This window comes from Palaemon carinicauda, chromosome 29 (genome assembly GCF_036898095.1).
Source record: "Palaemon carinicauda isolate YSFRI2023 chromosome 29, ASM3689809v2, whole genome shotgun sequence".
In the NCBI taxonomy this organism is placed as follows: domain Eukaryota; kingdom Metazoa; phylum Arthropoda; class Malacostraca; order Decapoda; family Palaemonidae; genus Palaemon; species Palaemon carinicauda.
In genome coordinates this window covers 66528041-66548562 of record NC_090753.1, presented here as the reverse complement: position 1 = coordinate 66548562, position 20522 = coordinate 66528041, and the positions used below count along the sequence as shown (strand labels likewise).

At 42.0% G+C, this 20522-nt stretch overlaps 1 long non-coding RNA gene and 1 pseudogene across 1 annotated transcript in view; one reads left to right on the top strand and one right to left on the bottom strand.

The window, feature by feature from the left end:
* The window catches only part of LOC137622808 (uncharacterized), a 36100-nt gene extending 25154 nt beyond the window's left edge, over positions 1 to 10946 (top strand). The window contains exon 3 of the long non-coding RNA XR_011040481.1: positions 9879 to 10946. This is a non-coding gene — a long non-coding RNA (uncharacterized lncRNA). The remainder of the gene's footprint in view (positions 1 to 9878) is intronic.
* A 5146-nt stretch (positions 10947 to 16092) lies between these two features.
* Positions 16093 to 17756, bottom strand: LOC137622630 (S-phase kinase-associated protein 2-like; annotated as a pseudogene).
* Positions 17757 to 20522: the final 2766 nt, after the last annotated feature.

Sequence of the window (20522 nt, the reverse complement as noted above, 5' to 3'; positions counted from 1 at the left end):
ATCTTTCAATCAAACTAAGTTTAAAAATAAGAGTTAAAGTAGGTAAAATATGTGCTTGAATGTTACTTTTGTAAGGATACTAAATGAAAGACTGCGAAATCTAAATCATAGTACCGAGATCTCTTGTTACAGAAACACCTTGTGAAAGAGAATCTGTTCTTGGTCTTCGAACTAAAGTGCTGTTTACACAAGTCATTCAATTCATGAGGTTTAGCAACGAAATACATCATGTCTGAAAAAAGTATCTTGGCAAAAACCTGTATATCTTGATGATGAAAAAGGGGTAACAAATTCTGTCCCAAGATGTACCTTAAGGTGTTTGGCAGACAGGGATTTTAGGCAATCAACACTTCTCAATTACTTTTCTTTATACTCCGCGTTGTGAATTTTTCTACACGTCATGGCAATCTAAGAAGACATCTTACAACTCTGTGAATTAGTAGGTACAGTGTTAACATTTTGAGACAAATTTTACCATGTTGCACTGTAATGGTCGTTAACCCTTTTACCCCCCAAAAAACGTACTGGTACGTTTCACACTCATCCCTTTACCCCCATGGACGTACCGTTACGTCCTTGCAAAAAAATGCTATAAATTTTTTTTTTCATATTTTTGATAATTTGTTGAAAAAAATTCAGGCATTTTCCAAGAGAATGAGACCAACCTGATCTCTCTATGACAAAAATTAAGGCTGTTAGAGCAATTTAAAAAAAATATTTTGCAAAATGTGCTGGGGAAAATATAACCCCTTGGGGGTAAGGTGGAAATTTCCAAAGAGCCTGGGGGTAAAAGGGTTAAGTAAGTTATTTTATTGATATTTTCAGGTACTGCACAGTAAAGTTCATAATTTTAGATAAAATAAAGTTCATAATTTTAGATAAAGTAACTTACTCTGTATCTTGCAATGGGTCTCTGTAGTATCATTATTACTTGCCAAGCTACAACCGTAGTTGGAAAAGCAGGATGCTATAAACCTAGGGGCTCCAACAGGGAAAAGTTCCCTGTGACCGCGGAGGTAGTAGCAGTAGGGGATTCAGCATTATGAAGCTTCATCTGTGGTGGATAACGGGGGAGGGTGGGCTGTGGCACCCTAGCAGTACCAGCTGAACTCGGTCCCTTGTCAGGCTGGGAGGAACGTAAAGAGTAGAGGTCCCCTTTTTGTTTTTGTTTCATTTGTTGATGTCGGCTACCCCCCAAAATTAGGGGAAATGCCTTGGTATATGTATGTATGTGTGAATTTATAAGCTATAAATACCCCCAAAAAAAGAAGAAAAAATAGACAGAATTGTGAGCCTGAGTCTACTCTCAAGCAAGAGAACTCTAACCCAAGACAGTGGAAGACCATGGTACAGAAGCTATGGCACTACTATAAGGTTACAGAACAATGGTTTGAGTACCCAAATTTACCCTGTACATCCCTTGAATCTGTTGTCTGTCATGATTAGTAACCAAATTTATGAAGCCAACCTTTTTAAATACAGTGTACAAAGAGGTTGGTTTGTATGCCCTTGATTTTTCAATATTAATCTTACCCGATAATCATGTAGCTGTCAACTCTGTTGCCGACAGAAATTTACGGTCGGGATACGCCAGCGATCGCTATACAGGTGGGGGTGAACACCACAGCGCCATCTGTGGTCAGGTACTCCAGTACTTCTTGTCAACACCACCTCAATTTTTCCTCTGTCGTGCCTCCGGCTAGACCTACATGGATACGCTGTTGATTCTGGAGTTATTGCTCACGATTTGGTGATGTATTTGCTCTAGAGTTTAGCTTTCGCTATTCAGGAAGTTTTATCATTAGCTTAGCTAGCTTTTGGAATTAATTTGATTAATTATGGTGACGAAGAGAGTATGAACTCTCTTTCACTTTTAAATGGCCGACCCTTCCCTTAGACGGAAGTGTTGGTGTCGAAGAGAGTATAGACTCTCTTTCTTAATTTTGCTTAACAAAAGTTATAGATTTATTTTATATCTCTCCGCCTTTTATAGGCCTCTTCGATTAACTTCCTTTTATTATAAACTTATTAAAATTAATTTTTATATTTGTTTATATTCGACCTTTCCTAATAGTAGGCGGTCTTTTCTTGGAACCGAAGTTAATTAACATTGAGCCCGTCATTTCGTTTTTACCTGTTAACATATTATGCTATTTTAATGTTTTTGAAAGAATTTCTTTGATAGTCTCGTACTGTTTTCAAAGTTGAACTAACGTTTTGTTTTGTCTCTGCAGTTGTTGACGTTCAGAACGTTCAACTTGCGCTCTATCGTTACGATAGAGAGAGAATATTCACGGTGTCATGTTGCAGTAAGAGTAAACCGATTCTAGCGTTTTGTTCATTCTTTCTTAGCTTAATGGTTTTAATTCTAATAAAGGAACTTTTTATTTGGGAAATCTTTCAGTTTTTTTCCTTTAACAATAATATGTTTTAACGATATATATAATTGGGCTCATCTCTCAGGTTCTAAGTCAAGAGAGAGAGAGAGAGAGAGATAGAGACGGAGGGAGAGAGAGGAGGATTAACGTTTCGTTCAAGCGAGTAACGTTGTTATCGTTTTTGCTCTTCTCCCTAGTCTCTTTAGGGGAAGAAGGTAAACGTTTCTAGAGTTTTATTCTTGTTCTCAAGCTTTATGCGGTGAGAGATTTTAATCGTAGTTTATTTGATCTAGTGTTTAGTCTCTTTCCAGCCACTGAATTATTTATTTCATTATATTTTTCTGTTACATTGTAAAACTGTTTTCGCAATTACTACCTTTTAATGAAGGATAGGATTGCGTGTTTCAGGTACAAATCACTTAAAGTTTCGAGTTCAGTGAAATAAGTGCAAACAGAAAATCAAAAGTGATAAAGTGATAAGCGCAAAGTGTTACAGTGTTGCGTTCGAGGGTTCGTCTGTTCGTGCCAGTTGTTCGCCTAGTCTGGGACCTCTTACAAGCTCCCAAGCCCAGGGGAGAAGTAATGTCGAAGGACTTATGGGTTCAGCAGGCCTTGATCAACAAACAGACGTTTCCCTCCGTGGTTTCGGGTGTATCTACACACGTTGCCGACGTGATCACCCCACCCACACAAAGACGAGAGAGCCCTTTTATTCCTCGACTGCGGAAGAGGTTTCTCGCAGAAACCATGGACCAAATCTTGCAGCTTTTAAGTGCAAGTCGGTCCCTTCCGCGCAAGTCCAACTCCTAGGTGATGCCATTAGCACTGGGTCAGTTCGGACTTGCTGCAGTACGACAACTGCACACCTCCCAGAGAGGCAAGGTGGTATCGCAACAGGCAGTAACTCCGTCTGTTGCCGCACCAGCTGTTTTAGACCCTCAGTCTCAAAGGACAGTAGCTCCGTTTGTTGTTGTCTTTCTTAAACTCTAGTGGTCTATGCTGCAGACAATGCAGTCTCAGCTTGCGGTGTTGATGCAGGAGTTTCAGGCAGAGAAGGTTAACACACCTCCTCCTGCGAGCGCTCCTCCACCTCCACGCAGTCCAGCCTGCCAGACGTATGATGTTGAGGTTCCTCAAGCTACCTCCATGCGTGAGCTGCCGCATTGGGAGTTGCCAGATACCAGCGCTGTGCAGCAACCTCCACTTTCCTTGAGGCAGGAGCCTCTTGCCACGCGGCAACCTCCTCAACACTTGAGGCAGGAGCCTTATGCTTTGCAGCAACCTCCTCTACCCTTGAGGCAGGAGCCTCATGCGTTGCGACAACCTCCTCCATCCTCGAGGCAGCAACCTCTTGCGGTGCGACAACCTCCACCATCCTCGAGGCAGCAACCTCAACTCCACCTCTGCGCAGTCCACCCTGCCAGACGTATGATGTTGAGGTTCCTCAACCTACCTCCACGCGTGAGCTGCCGCATTGGGAGTTGCCAGTTACCAGCGCTATGCAGCAACCTCTTGCGTTGCGGCAACCTCCACCATCCTTGAGGCAGCAACCTCAACTCTTGCGGCAGCCACCTCCACTCTTGAGGCAAGAACCTCAACTCTTGAGGCAAGAGCCTCAACTCTTGAGGAACCTCATGCTATGAGGCAGCCGCCTCAACGCATGCAACAGCCGCATTCTTCACAGCATGAGCCTCTCTCTGCGCAGCTACCTCCTCAACCCTTGAGGCAGACGCAACTCTTGAGGCAGGAACCTCACAGGAGCCTCATGCTATGCGGCATCCTCCTCAAACCATGAGGCAGGAGCCTCATGCTATGCGGCATCCTCCTCAACCCATGAGGCAGGAGCCTCATGCTATGCGACTTCCTCATCTACCCATGAGGCAGCCTCATGCTATGCGGCATCCTCCTCAACCCATGAGGCAGGAGCCTCATGCTATGCGGCATCCTCCTCAACCCATGAGGCAGGAGTCTCATGCTATGAGGAGCCTCATGCTATGCGGCATCCTCCTCAAACCATGAGGCAGGAGCCTCATGCTATGCGGCAACCGCCTCAACCCATGAGGCAGGAGCCTCATACTATGCGGCATCCTCCTCAACGCATGCGGCATAAGCCTCTTCCCTTGCAGCTTGAGCCTCATCCCATGCAGCATGAGCCTCATACCATGCAGCATGAGCCTCATCCCATGCAGCATGAGCCTCATCCCATGCAGCATGAGCCTCATCCCATGCAGCATAAGCCGCACGCCATGCAACATGCTCTGCTTACCTTACAGCATGCTCTACATACAGCATGCTCTGCATACAGCATGCTCTGCATACCTTACCGCATGCTTCTCAGTCACACATCTTTGGTTGTTGCCAACTCACTAGACTGTCAAGCAGTTTCATAACGTTGCCTTCTAGTCTGCTGCTTTTGCACCAGTGAAACCCTCACTGAGAGAACTTAGCTTTTCTCGGATATGGTTCCTGTAGATGAGAAAGTGCTATTCTCCCTCCTTCTGATATTCCCTTGAGGACTCTGTCATTTGGAGAGGAGCCTTTAGCTGCTTAGCCTCCTATGGACTTTTATTTAAGCATAACATGCTTCCAGGGAGGGTAATGGTTCCACTTCAGTCGCTAACCCCGTCTGTTACCACACCTGCTCCCATAGACCTTGAGCTGTGTTGCAAGACATGCAGTCCAAGCTTAGTCCTCGTTAGAGGATTTTTTGTTTACGGAGTCGGTGTGTCACTGGGAAGACGTTCAACAACCAGCAGAAGTGACTTGTTGTGACGCAGTGCGGCAACCTCAGCAACCCGATAAGGAGTTGTCTGTACGACCCAGACAGTCTAGACAGCTTCGGGTTGTCACTGTACTTCCTCGCTTCCCCATGGTTAACAGTTCACAGACTGTGCAGCAGTACCATGATCTTGTGTCCGGCTCCGTCAGACGACTAGCTTTTAAGAGCTCCCACAAGTCGTCGCTGTCTGGAGATTCTCAGATGGACTATGGATCTGACCAAGGAACTGGGCCTCCTGGTCAATTTTGAGGAGTCCCAGCTCGTCCCATCCCAGACCATTGTCTACCTGGGTATGGATCTTCAGAGTCGAGCTTTTCGGGCTTTTCCGTTGGCCCCAAAGATCTACTAAGCCCTAGATTGCATCCAGAGCATGCTGAGAAGGAACCGATGCTCAGTCAGGTAGTGGATGAGTCTAACGGACACTTTCATCGCTGGCCCTGTTCATCGAGTTAGGGAGACCCCACCTCCGCCCCCTTCAGTATCATCTAGCGGCTCACTGGATAAAGGACATGACGCTAGAGACGATCTCAGTTCCTGTTTCCGAAGAGAGGAGGTCTACTCTCACGTGGTGAAAGAACAGCTTTCTTCTCAAGGAAGTCTACCTTTGGCTGTTCAGAAACCCGACCGCCGTCTCTTCTCTGACGCATCAGACACGGGCTGGGGTGCGACTTTGGACGGACAGGAATGCTCGGGAACATGGAATCAGGAGCTAAGGACACTTCACATCTATTGCAAGGAACTGTTGGCGGTTCATCTGGCCTTGATAAACTTCAAGTCACTCCAGCTTAACAAGGTGGTGGAGGTGGACTCTGACAACACCACAGCCTTGGCTTACATCTCCAAGCAGGGAGGGACTCATTCGTGGAAGTTGTTCTAGATCGCAAGGGACCTCCTCATCTGGTTAAAAGATCGAAAGCTCACGCTGGTAACGAGGTTCATTCAGGGCGATATGAATGTCATGGCAGATCGCCTTAGCCGGAAGGGTCAGGTCATCCCCACAGAGTGGACCCTTCACAAGGATGTTTGCAGCAGACTTTGGGCCCTGTGGGGTCAGCCAACCATAGATCTGTTCGCTACCTCGATAACCTAGAGGCTCCCGTTGTATTGTTCTCCGATTCCAGACCCAGCAGCAGTTCACGTGGATGCTTTTCTGCTGGATTGGTCCCATCTCGACCTGTATGCATTCCCGCCGTTCAAGATTGTCAACAGGGTACTTCAGAAGTTCGCCTCTCGCAAAGGGACACGGCTGACGTTGGTTGGCTCCGCTCTGGCCCGCGAGAGAATGGTTCATAGAGGTACTGCAATGGCTGGTCGACATTCCCAGGACTCTTCCTCTAGGAGTGGACCTTCTACGTCTACCTCACGTAAAGAAGGTACATCCAAACCTCCACGCTCTTCGTCTGACTGCCTTCAGACTTTCGAAAGACTCTCAAGAGCTAGGGGCTTTTCGAAGGAGGCAGCCAGAGCGATTGCCAGAGCAAGGAGGACATCCACTCTCAGAGTCTATCAGTCTAAAGGGGAAGTCTTCCGAAGCTGGTACAAGGCCAATGCAGTTTCCTCATCCAGTACCACTGTAACCCAGATTGCTGACTTCCTGTTACATCTAAGGAACGTAAGATCCCTTTCAGCTCCTACGATTAAGGGTTACAGAAGTATGTTGGCAGCGGTTTTCCGCCACAGAGGCTTGGATCTTTCCACCAACAAAGATCTACAGGACCTCCTTAGGTCTTTTAAGACCTCAAAGGAACGTCGGTTGTCCACTCCAGGCTGGAATCTAGACGTGGTCCTAAGGTTCCTTATGTCATCAAGATTTGAACCTCTCCAATCAGCCTCTTTTAAGGACCTCACATTAAAAACTCTTTTCCTCGTGTGCTTGACAACAGCTAAAAGAGTAAGTGAGATCCACGCCTTCAGCAGGAACATAGTTTTCACATCTGAAACGGCTACATGTTCCTTGCAGCTCGGTTTTTTGCTAAAACGAGCTTCCTTCACGTCCTTGGCCTAAGTCGTTCGAGATCCCAAGCCTGTCCAACTTGGTGGGGGACGAACTGGAGAGAGTACTTTGCCCAGTTAGAGCTCTTAGGTACTATCTAAAAAGGTCATAACCTTTACGAGGACAATCAGAAGCCTTATGGTGTGCTATCAAGAAGCCTTCTCTTCCAAGGTCTAAGAACTCAGTTTCTTACCTATTCAGGCTCCTGATTAGGGAAGCACATTCTCATCTGAAGGAAGAAGACCTTGCTTTGCTGAAGGTAAGGACACATGAAGTGAGAGCTGTGGCTACTTCAGTGGCCCTCAAACAGAACCGTTCTCTGCAGAGTGTTATGGATGCAACCTATTGGAGAAGCAAGTCAGTGTTCGCATCATTCTATCTCAAAGATGTCCAGTCTCTTTACGAGAACTGCTACACCCTGGGACCATTCGTAGCAACGAATGCAGTAGTAGGCGGGGGCTCAGCCACTACATTCCCATAATCCCATAACCTTTTTAACCTTTCTCTTGAATACTTTTTATGGGTTGTACGGTCGGCTAAGAAGCCTTCCACATCCTTGTTGATTTGGCGGGTGGTCAATTCTTTCTTGAGAAGCGCCGAGGTTAAAGGTTGTGATGAGGTCCTTTAGTATGGGTTGCAGCCCTTTATACTTCAGCACCTAAGAGTCGTTCAGCATCCTAAGAGGACCGCTACGCTCAGTAAGGAAGACGTACTTAATAAAGGCAGAGTAATGGTTCAAGTCGTCTTCCTTACCAGGTACTTATTTATTTTATGTTATTTTTGAATAACTAATAAAATAAAATACGGGATACTTAGCTTCTTTGTTAACATGTATGCTGGTCTCCACCCACCACCCTGGGTGTGAATCAGCTACATGATTATCGGGTAAGATTAATACTGAAAAATGTTATTTTCATTAGTAAAATAAATTTTTGAATATACTTACCCGATAATCATGATTTAATTGACCCACCCTTCCTCCCCATAGAGAACCAGTGGACCGAGGAAAAAATTGAGGTGGTGTTGACAAGAAGTACTGGAGTACCTGACCACAGATGGCGCTGTGGTGTTCACCCCCACCTGTATAGCGATCGCTGGCGTATCCCGACCGTAGATTTCTGTCGGCAACAGAGTTGACAGCTACATGATTATCGGGTAAGTATATTCAAAAATTTATTTTACTAATGAAAATAACATTTTTCATCCTAGTAATAATAGCTAGCAAGATAGTTCTTCAGTATCGAGTAAAATACATCAATTGAAATGCCCAATACTGTATGTGTAGTTCATCAGTAGTAAATTAAACCTAGTTGATGAAAGAGAAGAACCTTTTCTTGAACGTGTGTTTCTTTAAAGATCATTGACAGGAGGGTCATTTGTTCATGGTTTGAAATAGTTCAGGATTTAGGTCATAGAAAGGACATTGTTTCAAAATCTGGAAAAGTTCAGGATTTCAAATGTGTCTCTGGGTGCCAAGTAGCATGTCTTGAATGCCACTTGGGAAAAGGATGGTACCTTGAATTAACCAGTTATTCATTCAGATGTCTTCTTAAAGTATTTCATACAGAATTTTTTCTTGAAAAGTATATAGAAGTTTCTCTTGAAACTCATCAAGAATTTCTTCTTGAAGTGTACACTTTCAGTAATGCATTCGCAAGAATGAAAAATATTCCTGCCACATTATTAAATTCTTTATTGTGTATTAACCGAGTCGTTGCTGATGCTAAGTGCTGGAGACTCATACTAAGGGGTGTATGAGTTAATCAGTGTAATTATTGGTAAAGAACCCAAAGGTTACCTGTATTTTCTTGCTTTGCAATACTGTATACAGGTAATGATATCATTGCGATATGAACATCTACGGTTATCTAAGGTACCCCACATGTTTTTTCTGCACTTGTTCAAAAACTCAAGTTGCTCTTTGATCATATCTTTGTTGTTTGATGGGAAACTAGGTTATTGTATCTAGAAATATAGTTTTCAGTTTGATATATATCTTACCAGCTTGTCTATAGTTATTGACAAGAGAGGACTATACTGGGACAGTTCTATAATAAATTTCCTCTAGTGCTATTCAGTTAATGTACTTGCCATCTACTAGCTGATGCTGGTTCAGAAAGACAAAGGAAAGAGAGTAACGGAAGGGAACTAGAGTTGCATTCAAAAAGGCAGAAAGAATGACAGGAGAGAGAACTTAAGCTGCATTCAACAAAGCAGAAAGAATGACGAGAGAGAGAAATTGAGTTGCATTCAACAAGGCAGAAAGAATGACGAGAGAACTTGTGTTGGATTAATTTTTTTTTTTTTTGTATTCATGCCATTTGTATGTGTATTCAACAGGCTGATTCTTTTTAGTTTTAATCTAATTTTTTTTTACTTATATTGTTATTGTTTTTTATTATTATTACTACTACTACCTAACCTACAACCCTGGTTGGAAAAGCAGGATGCTATAAGCCCAAGAGCTTCAACTGGGAAAAATAGCAAATTACAGAAAGGAAATATTAAATATAGCAACTCTATACTGTATAGAAGTCTTAGCTTTTCATATAAATTGCCTTAAGTTCCCCCTTTATGTAAAGATAAGATGAATATATGTTATCTTGCCAGTATGATTAATATAAGGTGTTCAGTTTAAGTCCTTTTGACAAGTTGAAAACCTAGACTTAATTTTAAAAAGTTACCAAGTGAGAAAAACAACATAATTAACATTTTCTTTTTATTACAGGTAAGGATTCTTCCAACTTTGATGGAGTATGTTGACATTGATAAACCGAGAAAGTTAGGGAACGATGGCAGCTTTCATAATTTTTTTATTGAAGATTTGGTTTTCTGGATGCCGTCCTGTGCAAAGAGGGACATTTTCAAGAGGCTGTTGCACGAACATCCACGGAGAACATGGGAATGAAGAACTCGCTCGTTCTTGGCGTTTTCAAAAGAAGACCCCATCGCTTAAAACAGGAATACCTCGTTTAGCGTGTTATTTCAGTGTTCATTATTAATAATTTAATTTGAAATTATTAGCTCATTTTTTTGGGTGTTTTATATTAATTCATCTTACTTCAGGATGTAAACGTAAAATAATTTTTTATTGTTGGTCAAACGTTTTAATGAATTATTTACCCCAAGATGAATTATCAAAGCCTAATTCTTTAAAAAATATTTGCATATGCTATTTTTTGTGCCTTTGAAATATCAGATTTCAAAATAATACGGTAAAATTTCATAACATAAGGGTCATTATATCATAGTTATAAAAGTAATCTAGTCACATTGAGGTACAGTACTGTACATCATAGTTGCCCCTAATGAAATTACTTATATTATGTAATGCCTTTGAAATATTTCCATGCTGTAGGAAAGCTGCTTGCAAATGGAGTAATTTCTTGAGATGTACAGTACAGTATTTGGTCTTTATTTATAGGGTAAGTTTTACTTATGACAACCTTTGCAGAAGCTCTTCAACTTGAACACAAATCCAATGGAAAATAACAAAGATAATCTAGCTTTTTTCTCTGGTATATTTTGCAGTATTTATACCTTAGAAATGGTGCTTTAGGGAGCATTTCACTGGGCGAAACAGGTCCCTCACCCAGAAATAGATTTTTCCTTCATCAAAATCCCTTTATATTTATTACAGTAAGCAAAAGATATTTGTAATAACCTGTTATTTATTTCATATGACACCTGACTATTTGTTGCCTTTTGTAGCTGGAAATCATAGGCATTGGATTCAGCTTAGGCCTATCTTAGTAAAAAATGTAAAAAAAAAAAATTTTGACTTACAAGCAGCTTCTTGGAACCAGTCAAGTCTTTTAAGTTGAGGAACTTCTGTATACCATTTGGCATTTTGGCAGCTCATTTCCATTTTTGTTTTTCACTTAAAAAGGTATAAGCTGGCACTTTTAAGGCCCTATAACATGTGATGTCAGAATATATATTTGATTTATTAGTTTGGTGATAAAAGGACTAAAGTGTATTCAAGTATTAACTGAAGCTCATAGACCTTTCCCAACTTGAGCTGGTGTTTATATTTCTGTCATTTGGTTGGTCCCAAATATCCTTTTTATATGTATGGTTTTCCACTGGGTTGTATTGTGAAGTACACCCATCAACAAAACCGGTGTCGCCTGGCCAGACCAGACTTAGAGAGATCATGTCCTTCTTGCCCTGAAAAGGTGGCCGACGTTAAACAACCGAGACATCGTTAGTTTGAATGTTAGGAGGAGGGAGATTACCGTCATCACTCAAAGAAATGCGATGATGACTGAAATATATATGAAAAGAGAGAGAACTTTTTTATTTCTTTAAGAAATGTAATCCAAGATTATTTCGAAACTAATTCATCAAGAGATTTTATCGTAAATTTTTATTTGAATTTTTCTATCCTATTCTTGTATAAAATTTTCTTAAATAACATTAGAACTGACTATTCATATTAATATTCATAACACGGAAATATCCTTTGTATAAATTTTCCTAAGCAGTTCCTCTCTCTCTCTCTCTCTCTCTCTCTCTCTCTCCTCTCTCTCTCTCTCTCTCTCTCTCTCTCTCTCTCTCTCTCTCTCTCTCTCTCCACACACATACATACACACTGTGCGTATTATATGTAGGTGCTCATAATGTATCGTTTCAAATAGCACCCATGGGTCACCAATCAGTAATAAATGGCCTTTGTTAAAAATTTTGAAGGTAATGAGTTTTAAAGGTTTAGTTGTTGATTTCAGTGTTTTTCCTTTATTTCAATCATGAGCCACGTAGCTCGGTGTGGTTGGGGTCAGCTTTTGTCACGGGCTACTTGGCTCCGGCCCTCTTAGAGGAAGTAGTATTATTTGCTATATCAATTATATTAGTTTAAGGTTGGAGATTGAAAATGAATCATCAGTTAACACAATTTATATTGTTTCAGAAGTGTTTGGTGAAAATAAAATATGTGAAATAACATGCAATGAAAGTGTTTATAGGTGCATTATTATAGTGATGTTGTGGTATATAGGATGTACGGTATTAAATATTATATTATTAACACATTGTTTATTCAAATTATATGATTCGGCGTCAGAACTACAGAAAACTCCCAATCAATCAATCAATCAATAAAATTATCTGGGCAAATCGCTCACTTCCAAGCGAACCCCCTTACCCTGGTGACGATTGCTCAATTCTCAAAGGTCCGAGTATAGCTGGCTTCACCCTCCCCAAGGCAAAAGGAAATATTTCCTTAGGATTGACTCATCGTAGTTTAACGATTTTATTTGTCGTTTCATGTCGTGTTGTCCAACACCTTAAAAGTGTTCCCCTCGATAAGCTCTTCAAGAAATCCATTACTCTCGATATCTGTTCAATCAGTCTTTTGCATATTTACTTCGTTATTTATAGTTTTGACATAATTGTAAACACCTGGAAAGCAAACTGTATAAAATATTGTTATCTTAGTATTTTGTTTTTTATTTAAAACAAACAAACAAACAAACTTCTACCTAAAGGATCTCATCATAACTGTGAGACCTTTAACCTCGAATATGTGGGGATGGGGGAAAACGGATATAACCAGGTGGGGTTAAAGCTGATGGTGGAGAGGTGGCAATTGGGTGATCTTGATATATGGCTTGACGAGGTTTGCTTAATAACATTTAAGAAGTGATGATGATGATGATGGTAAAACCTTATTGATAACATTTAATGATAATGAGTCCAACTCGCCATCAAAATGGGCATATATCGTTCTAGCATTGTTTTTAGGAGGTCACTGAACATCTTTGGAACATGGAATCTTCACCTAAAAGAAATAGAAATCCAACGCAATCTTGCAAAGGAGTTCGTGGTTTTGTATGATCCATAGGCACATCCAAATAACATATATTAGATACAGGTAATATATATATATATATATATATATATATATATATATATATATATATATATATATATATATATATATATATATATATATATATATACATATATATATATACATATATATATATACATATATATATATATACAGAGAGAGAGAGAGAGAGAGAGAGAGAGAGAGAGAGAGATGCGTGTGTTACAAGGATTTTGGATGTCTCAAAGACTTTTCAGTCCATCCGCAAATACTCCATTTGATCTTTGGTAGAGCGATTTAGTTTATGCATTTAGAGAATTCTTATGATCTTGTCAAACTTATTCTCGAACGAGAGAGAGAGAGAGAGAGAGAGAGAGAGAGAGAGAGAGCAGCTTTTAGGATAATGCAAACAAAGGATATATCATTCTGACGCATATTAATTGGAATAGTCAAGGATGTTCCATATAAAAATGTAATAAGGATTTCAAATATATCGGTATGATTATATTTTTCGATAACTATTCTCAAAAAGGATTGCATTTCTTAAAAGAATAACAGATAAGACCTCTCTATCTCTTTCATACATAAATAAATTTACATACATACATCGTTAATCTTCGCACTTCTTTGACTGATATCGTAATTTCTCTCCTCCTCACATTCGAACCACTGTAAAGATGTTTTGGTTGTTTAAACGCCAAACCACCTTTCAGGGCAAGAAGGGCAGGATGTATCCAAGTCGGGTCTGACGAGGCGACACCGGTTTTGTTGCTGGGTGTACCGTTTTGGTTTCTTCACTCTTGCTTGGCTTATGCGATGGTATAGTTTGTTGGCAAATTCTTAGATTGTAATAATAAGTTTGTTAGTTTATTTCTTATGATAGCTGTGGTCTTGAAATTGGAGTAATTTGGCATTTTTTATGATTTTGTGTAAGTTTTTCTGTTGGACTTGATATTTCTGGGATGAAGACGAAATAGGTTTCCAGTATATTCAAATACTTTGGAAGTTGTGTTTCTTATGCAACTTTTTGCTTAATAGTTTTTGAACTTTGTATTGTATAGTCCTCTCAACTCCATGACAACACTTGTCATACTCATGTCACTATCCCTTTTTATGTACCAAAATCCAGGTGTTTTCTTAATTATGCATCTTCAGAAGTACAAAGCTCACAATTTAATTTTATCTGGCCACATACCATGGAGGCGTTATTGTGTTTGAATGAGTCTGCTGAAATTTCAAATTTATAATGCTGTCATCATTGCAAGTGTCCCCTATAACGTTTTGTAAGGAACTTCTCTGCTTTATGAGCAGTAGATCTTTTGTAATTTCCTCTGTCAAACAGGGCCCGTAGAATTTTATTGTGTTGAATTTTTAAGAAAATATTTACTTAGTGCTGACAGTCTTACTCTTGAAATTAAATCCCTTTTTTTTTTAATGTCAAATAGAGAACTAGGTCCCTTAAACTGTCAAAAATTTTTAATGTCAATTCTTTCCTTTATGGGATGTAACATTTCGTAAGTTTTATACATTCTTCTAGCCTCTACTGTGTCTGTAATGTGTTTTTTTTTTTTTTTTTGTTAACTCCCATCAGGGCTAAATTTTCATATATATAGACTATTTGCTGGTTTTTGGAAACTGTTCATGACCATTCCTGCTCACGTCCAAACCATTAAATCTTGAGAGTTCATGGCTGGTTTTCCCAACTTTGAGAATCTATATTAGGCTACATCTCTGTCAGTTCTTTGTTCATTTTCAGATCTTCCAACCTTATCCAGTTGTGAATCTTAATATTCTAAGGTCACTTTGTCAATATTGCTTCCACTTAGCTCGGAACAGTTCTGAGGAGCTTCCACTTAAGCTCCCTCCGGTCCAAACTACGGCGAGGAAAGGCCGACGTGTACAGGGAGGCCAACCGGACGGCGTATATTTTCAACAGTTCGCCCTCGCCATAGGTGGCACTGCTGAACCAGGCTATCCTGCCCGCATCACGCCTCTCTCGGGCTTATCAGCACTAGCCGAGGAGGCGTTTCTTCGTGTCGGGATATGAGATCTCGGGGACCCCCCATGGCCGAGAATTCCTCCTGAATTTATCCGTTTAGAAACTTCCCGAGATAAACAGTCCACTGGCCAGAGCTTCCTGTGGTATACTTACTCGCACAGTAGGACTCGAAATCCCACAGGCATCGGGCAGAACTCAGGCCAATTTCCATCTGGAAGATTCCAGGCTTGGGGTTCCTCCTAGAGTCGAGGACCTTAAGCAGATCAGACAGACTGCATTCTGTCTGGAGGGACTGGACGTGGTCGGTGGAGACAGTGTCATCTGAGGTGACACTGAGACAGGAGCTGGAAGTGTCACTACCAGAATCTTCACCAGTAGACTTCTGTGATGATGTCATTTCGGGTATGGTTGGTCTGTTGGTGTCCTTGGCCTGGCGTTTCTGCTTTGGGATAGCCCCTGTCTGGGCAAGAACTGCCTCAGCGGTAGCTGCTGGAGCCTTTTCTGGCCTACTGGCTTCAGCCGTATTATCCAGGAACTGCTCCCCTAGTCTATTGGCTGCAGGCTCTGGTGGACTAACGAGGTTAGTTACAGGAACAGGCGAGGAAGCGAGCAGTCCACTCGCAGTAGGAGCCTCCCAGAAGCCTGGTACAGGGGCGAAGTAACAGTGTGAACCCTGGAGGGGCTGGAGACCTCCAACCACTGGCTCTGCTCCAGTCACTGGAATTGCCAGACCATTGTAATTTGGCCAAGCAGGGGACGTAGATGGAGCACTGGTGGTCACTGTGGTTGTGACCCCGGTGGCAACGTGGCACGTTGGTGACGGCTCAACGGTCTTCAGGGCCGCCACTTGAAGTTCCAGGGACGGCTCAACGGTCTTCAGGGCCGCCACTTGAAGTTCCAGGGACTGAACCTGAGTTGCCAGGTCACCGACAATCTGGATAAGACGCGTCACATCCCGGCTCAGGCTCTTCTTAGCCTTTTGGCGCTTACTTGATGATGCCATACCTACTAAAGGTGTTTCCCAGGTCTGGGCACCAAAAATTATGTAGTGGTTTGCGGACTGTGGCCAAAGGTAGCACCCGAACTGCCTAGTGTCTGAATGCCAAACACAACCCAACGTTCACTACCATTGTCCTCATTAAAAACCCACTACATAGAGCAACTACCTCACTTTTAACAAATGCACCTATGATAAATTTATAAATAATGGCAGTGCAGCACAGAAGTATTAAGTTATCACAATGCACTTATGAAAATTCAATAAACTTCACGGACAAGATAGTTATTCATAAATACCTACATGCAATAATTCTACATTAATCCCGCATCCTAAGTCCCCATATTGAAGTTCAGCGAATTCCGAGAGTGGGCCGCACAACCAACGAAAATAGATACTTATTGACATGGATCAATGAAAGGCTTTTGTCTTAGGGTTGCTGAGGTATGCTCGTTGAATATTCAGTAAACATCAATATACAATAGGCAGGGCATCATCTTCAACTCTTAATATGCATCTGGCTGTATTGTATAGCACCGTGAGAAGGCCAAGTATTCAACATTGCGAAGCTGACTAATGATAGTTGTAACTGCCGCTGCTGCGAGTTGCGTTCCATCGCTCACCTCTTGTTCAATAAGTCCAGGAGCTTGATCGGCCAATAGCTTTATATGAAAATCTGATAAGGTACTACGATAAATTCAAACGTTCTAAGGATGAGGGCAAACGACAGCATATAATACGAACATCATCCGAAGACAGCCCAGTCCACGCTAAATTTAAAGACTGCAACTTTTTGCACTTTGTTAGCATAAGGGTTACAGAATGGAAATGGAGGTACGGGGAATGAGGAGAAGAGGGAGACCAAAGCGGAGGTGGGTGAACTGTATCAAGGATGACCTTCGATCAAAGGAATTAACCGGTGATGAGGTGTGGGACAGGTAGATGGAGAAGCTGACCAGAAACATCAACACCACATAGAAGTGGGAAAAGATTTAGACAAGAAGTAGCATAGGGGTTACACCGGAATGACTCCGCCCATACACTATAGCTAGGTTAAGTGTTTCCAGCCTAACATTATTTGAAATATGGGAGCAATTTATCTTGGAAACTGCAGTGTTCTAAACTTAAGTTTCTTGAGCTCAAAGCGAACTCTTGGCAGTTCTTCCAAAGCTTGATTCTCAATAGCCGCCATACTGAGATCTAAATACTGCAATCTACTTCGAACTGGAGGAAGGCTTGGCAGATGATGTAATTGGAGAGAAAATATAGGACTGTTAATCTCTGCCTTCGCCAATCAAAGAATGCTTGCACCCCTCAAAATAATGCGGCAAACAACACCAGGCTTCAAGGACTCTCCACCAAGATCCAGTCTTCTCCAAAGACTCGTCAAATGAAAGTCTTTTCCATCTTCTAATTACAAGGCTGGAGAACCTTTGGACATAAGGGAAGGTTACTAGAACAGATTTCTGTTGTTGGAGGAGTTGGCGTAGGGGCTCCCATACAGATTTCCTATGCTGTACTGTAGATACACCGTTGGCAATTCTTTTTCAATGAACATAGATGAAAATACACTACGGTGCACTTACACCACCAGTTCATAAAGTTGTTCTACACAGCGAAGTCTCATAATGCATGATTCAGTCCTTGAGACGCATTAGATGAACCTCTGCCTTTATGTTTTGAACTGTCTAATCCAGCCTTTATACCCATTAACTGTTGAGATGACATCCTCAGCCAATTTCTGTAAGCCTTTGGCTGTCACTCGGTTTGCCAAGGTCATGATCCTCTTTGGCGTTGTTTAAACACCTTAGGACTGAATCCGAGAAAATCGTCCATACTCGGGTCACATACGTTTTCAGTGTACTTTTAATGATTCCTTCATTCATCAGCTGGATGTGGGAAGTGGAAATGGGAGAAAAGAACACCTTCTGCACATTGTAATGCAGTACTTTAGAGGAGGTTGGGTGTCATAGTGCATTATCATAGGTAAGCAGGGCCTTGAATTCCTACCCCTTATCTTGCAGGTACAGTACTGCTCAAACTCCGCCGGGAAACTAAGAAAGCAAGTTTAGGAAGAGATTGTTCATTGTGCTGGCCTTTTGGTTTTCTTTTATGTCTGGAACTTTCAATATGGTCAACAACCATATGACCATACTTTTCCTTAAGATGAACAGTAAGGCCTTTGCATTTCTGTCTTCACGGTTTCAATATTCCACATATAGAGATCTGCAACATATTTTGAAACATCTTTAGTTTCTCAGTAGATCTTCACTGCAGTGTCTTTGTTAGGACTGCTCTCCACGGCCAGTCATTTTCCAAATATCCCACGCTTCTTGTCTGGTCTTCATGCAGTTTCCCCAGCTGCTCAACACCACTGCTCTGGCTGCCTGTCTCTCCCTCTCCTTTGCATACTTCATTGCTAAATCATCTCCCACAAGTGTTTGACAGGCAACAACACACTTACTTTATCGAAGACATGGGCCCTAAGATGTAGTGGTTTGCAGACTGTGGTCAGAGGTAGCACCCGAGCTGCCTAGTGTCTGAATGCCGACCACAACCCAACATTCACTCCACAGCAAATATACAACAGTGGAATACCCAAAAACCTAAGTAACAGGTCAAGAGAACGGAGCTCTGGGCACCACCCCTTCATTGATACTGGGCAAGGGGACCCAGCTAGAATCTTACTTCCTTCTTATCTTCCCTTGCCTTGGGCTGGCTGAATAAAAATGTAAGATGATCGTTAATTCATTTCTGGGAAGTTAGCAGCATTAATAGATATAGCTCTATATTCTTTAGGTAAGATGGTTTTAGGATTCTAGCTGGGTCCCCTTGCCAAGTATAAATCAAGGGGTGGTGCCCAATGTTCTGTTCTCTTGACCTGTAGCTTAGGTTTTTGGGTATTCCACTGTAGTATATTTGTTGTGCAGTGAACGTTGGGTTGTGGTCAGCATTCAGACACTATGCAGTTTGGGTGGTACCTCTGGCCACAGTCCACAAACCACTACATAATTTTTGGTGCTCAGACCCGAGAACACCAACCTCTAGTAGGTATAGCATCATCATCACCAAGTAAGCGCCAAAAGACTAAGAAGAGCCTGAGCCAGGATGTGACGAGTCTTATCCAGATATTCGGTGACCTGACAACTCATGTCCAGTCCCTGACACTTCAAGTGGCGGCCCTGAAGACTATTGAGCTGTCACCAACGTGCCACGTTGCCACTGGGGTCACAACCACAGTGACCACCAGTGCTCCATATACGCCCCCTGCTTGGCCAAATTACAATGGTCTGGCAATCCCGGTGACTGGAGCAGAGCCAGTGGCTGGAGGTCTCCAGCCCCCTCCAGGGTTCACACCGTTACTCCCCCCTGTACCAGGCTTCTGGGAGGCTCCAACTGTGAGTGGACTGCTTGCTTCCTCGCTTCTCCTGGCAACTAACCTCGTTAGTCCACCAGAGCCTGCAGCCAGTAGACGGGGAGCAGTTCCTGGACAATACGGGTGAAGCCAGTAGGCCAGAAAAGGCTCCAGCAGCTACTGTTGAGGCAGTTCTTTCCCAGACAGGGGCTATCTCAAAGTGGAAATGCCAGGCCAAGGACACCACCAGACCAACCATACCCAAAATGACGTCATCATCACAGGAGTCTATTAGTGAAGATTCTGGTAGTGACACTTCCAGCTCCTGTCTCGTTGTCACCTCACATGACACTGTCTCTACCGACCACGTCCAGTCCCTCCAGACAGAATGCAGTCTGTCTGATCTGCTTAAGGTCCTTGACTCTAGGATTATTCTTTTGTGAAAAAATTTAAGAGGATAAAGTCATTTTCTGTTCAAATGTGGACGTGACTGCAAGGGACCTTCACTTCTTAGAGAAATTCATCTCAATGGACCACCTAAAGATGAGCGTTCCAATATAATCATGGATTGATTTGGAACAGGCAATCTAGACAGTAGTTTTTGGTTTAGTGATGAAGAACCAACTTTAACTCCTTGGACAGTCTGCGTCGGTTATCACAGAGGTTCCCTAAAATTAAGGATTTCATACTTCAAAGTTTCAACAATATTCTCTCCATTTGTCAGGGAAGTGGATGGTGAAAATCTGCTCTATCAGTCGCCTGGAATTTCATGAATGGCTGGTAATATGAAAGTGTTTTCTGACTTGGCAGTATTAGATTGTCCAGAAATGAGGAAATCAGGTCAGAATCCCTCTTCTGCGTAGTATAAGTGCCTTTGACTTCGACAAGTTTTAGAGGAATATTCTTTCTCCCTCAGTTTATTGTGAGGAAATCAAACACAGCATGTCGTTTAAGCAGGAGAAAATAGATTCTTTTGATGACCAAACTTGAATGTGTTTGCAACATTTCTTAACGAAAATATAGAGGTGTTTTTGTTTACTGGCTTCCAATCCTGTTGAGAGGTTGGTCGAATCTGGATCTAAACACCATTCTCTATTATTTGACCTTGGATAAGGTTGAAGTTCAGGGTGTCTACAAATAGCAGGATGACTGATGGCTGCCTTTTGCCCTCTAAGTGGTTTACAAATCTGG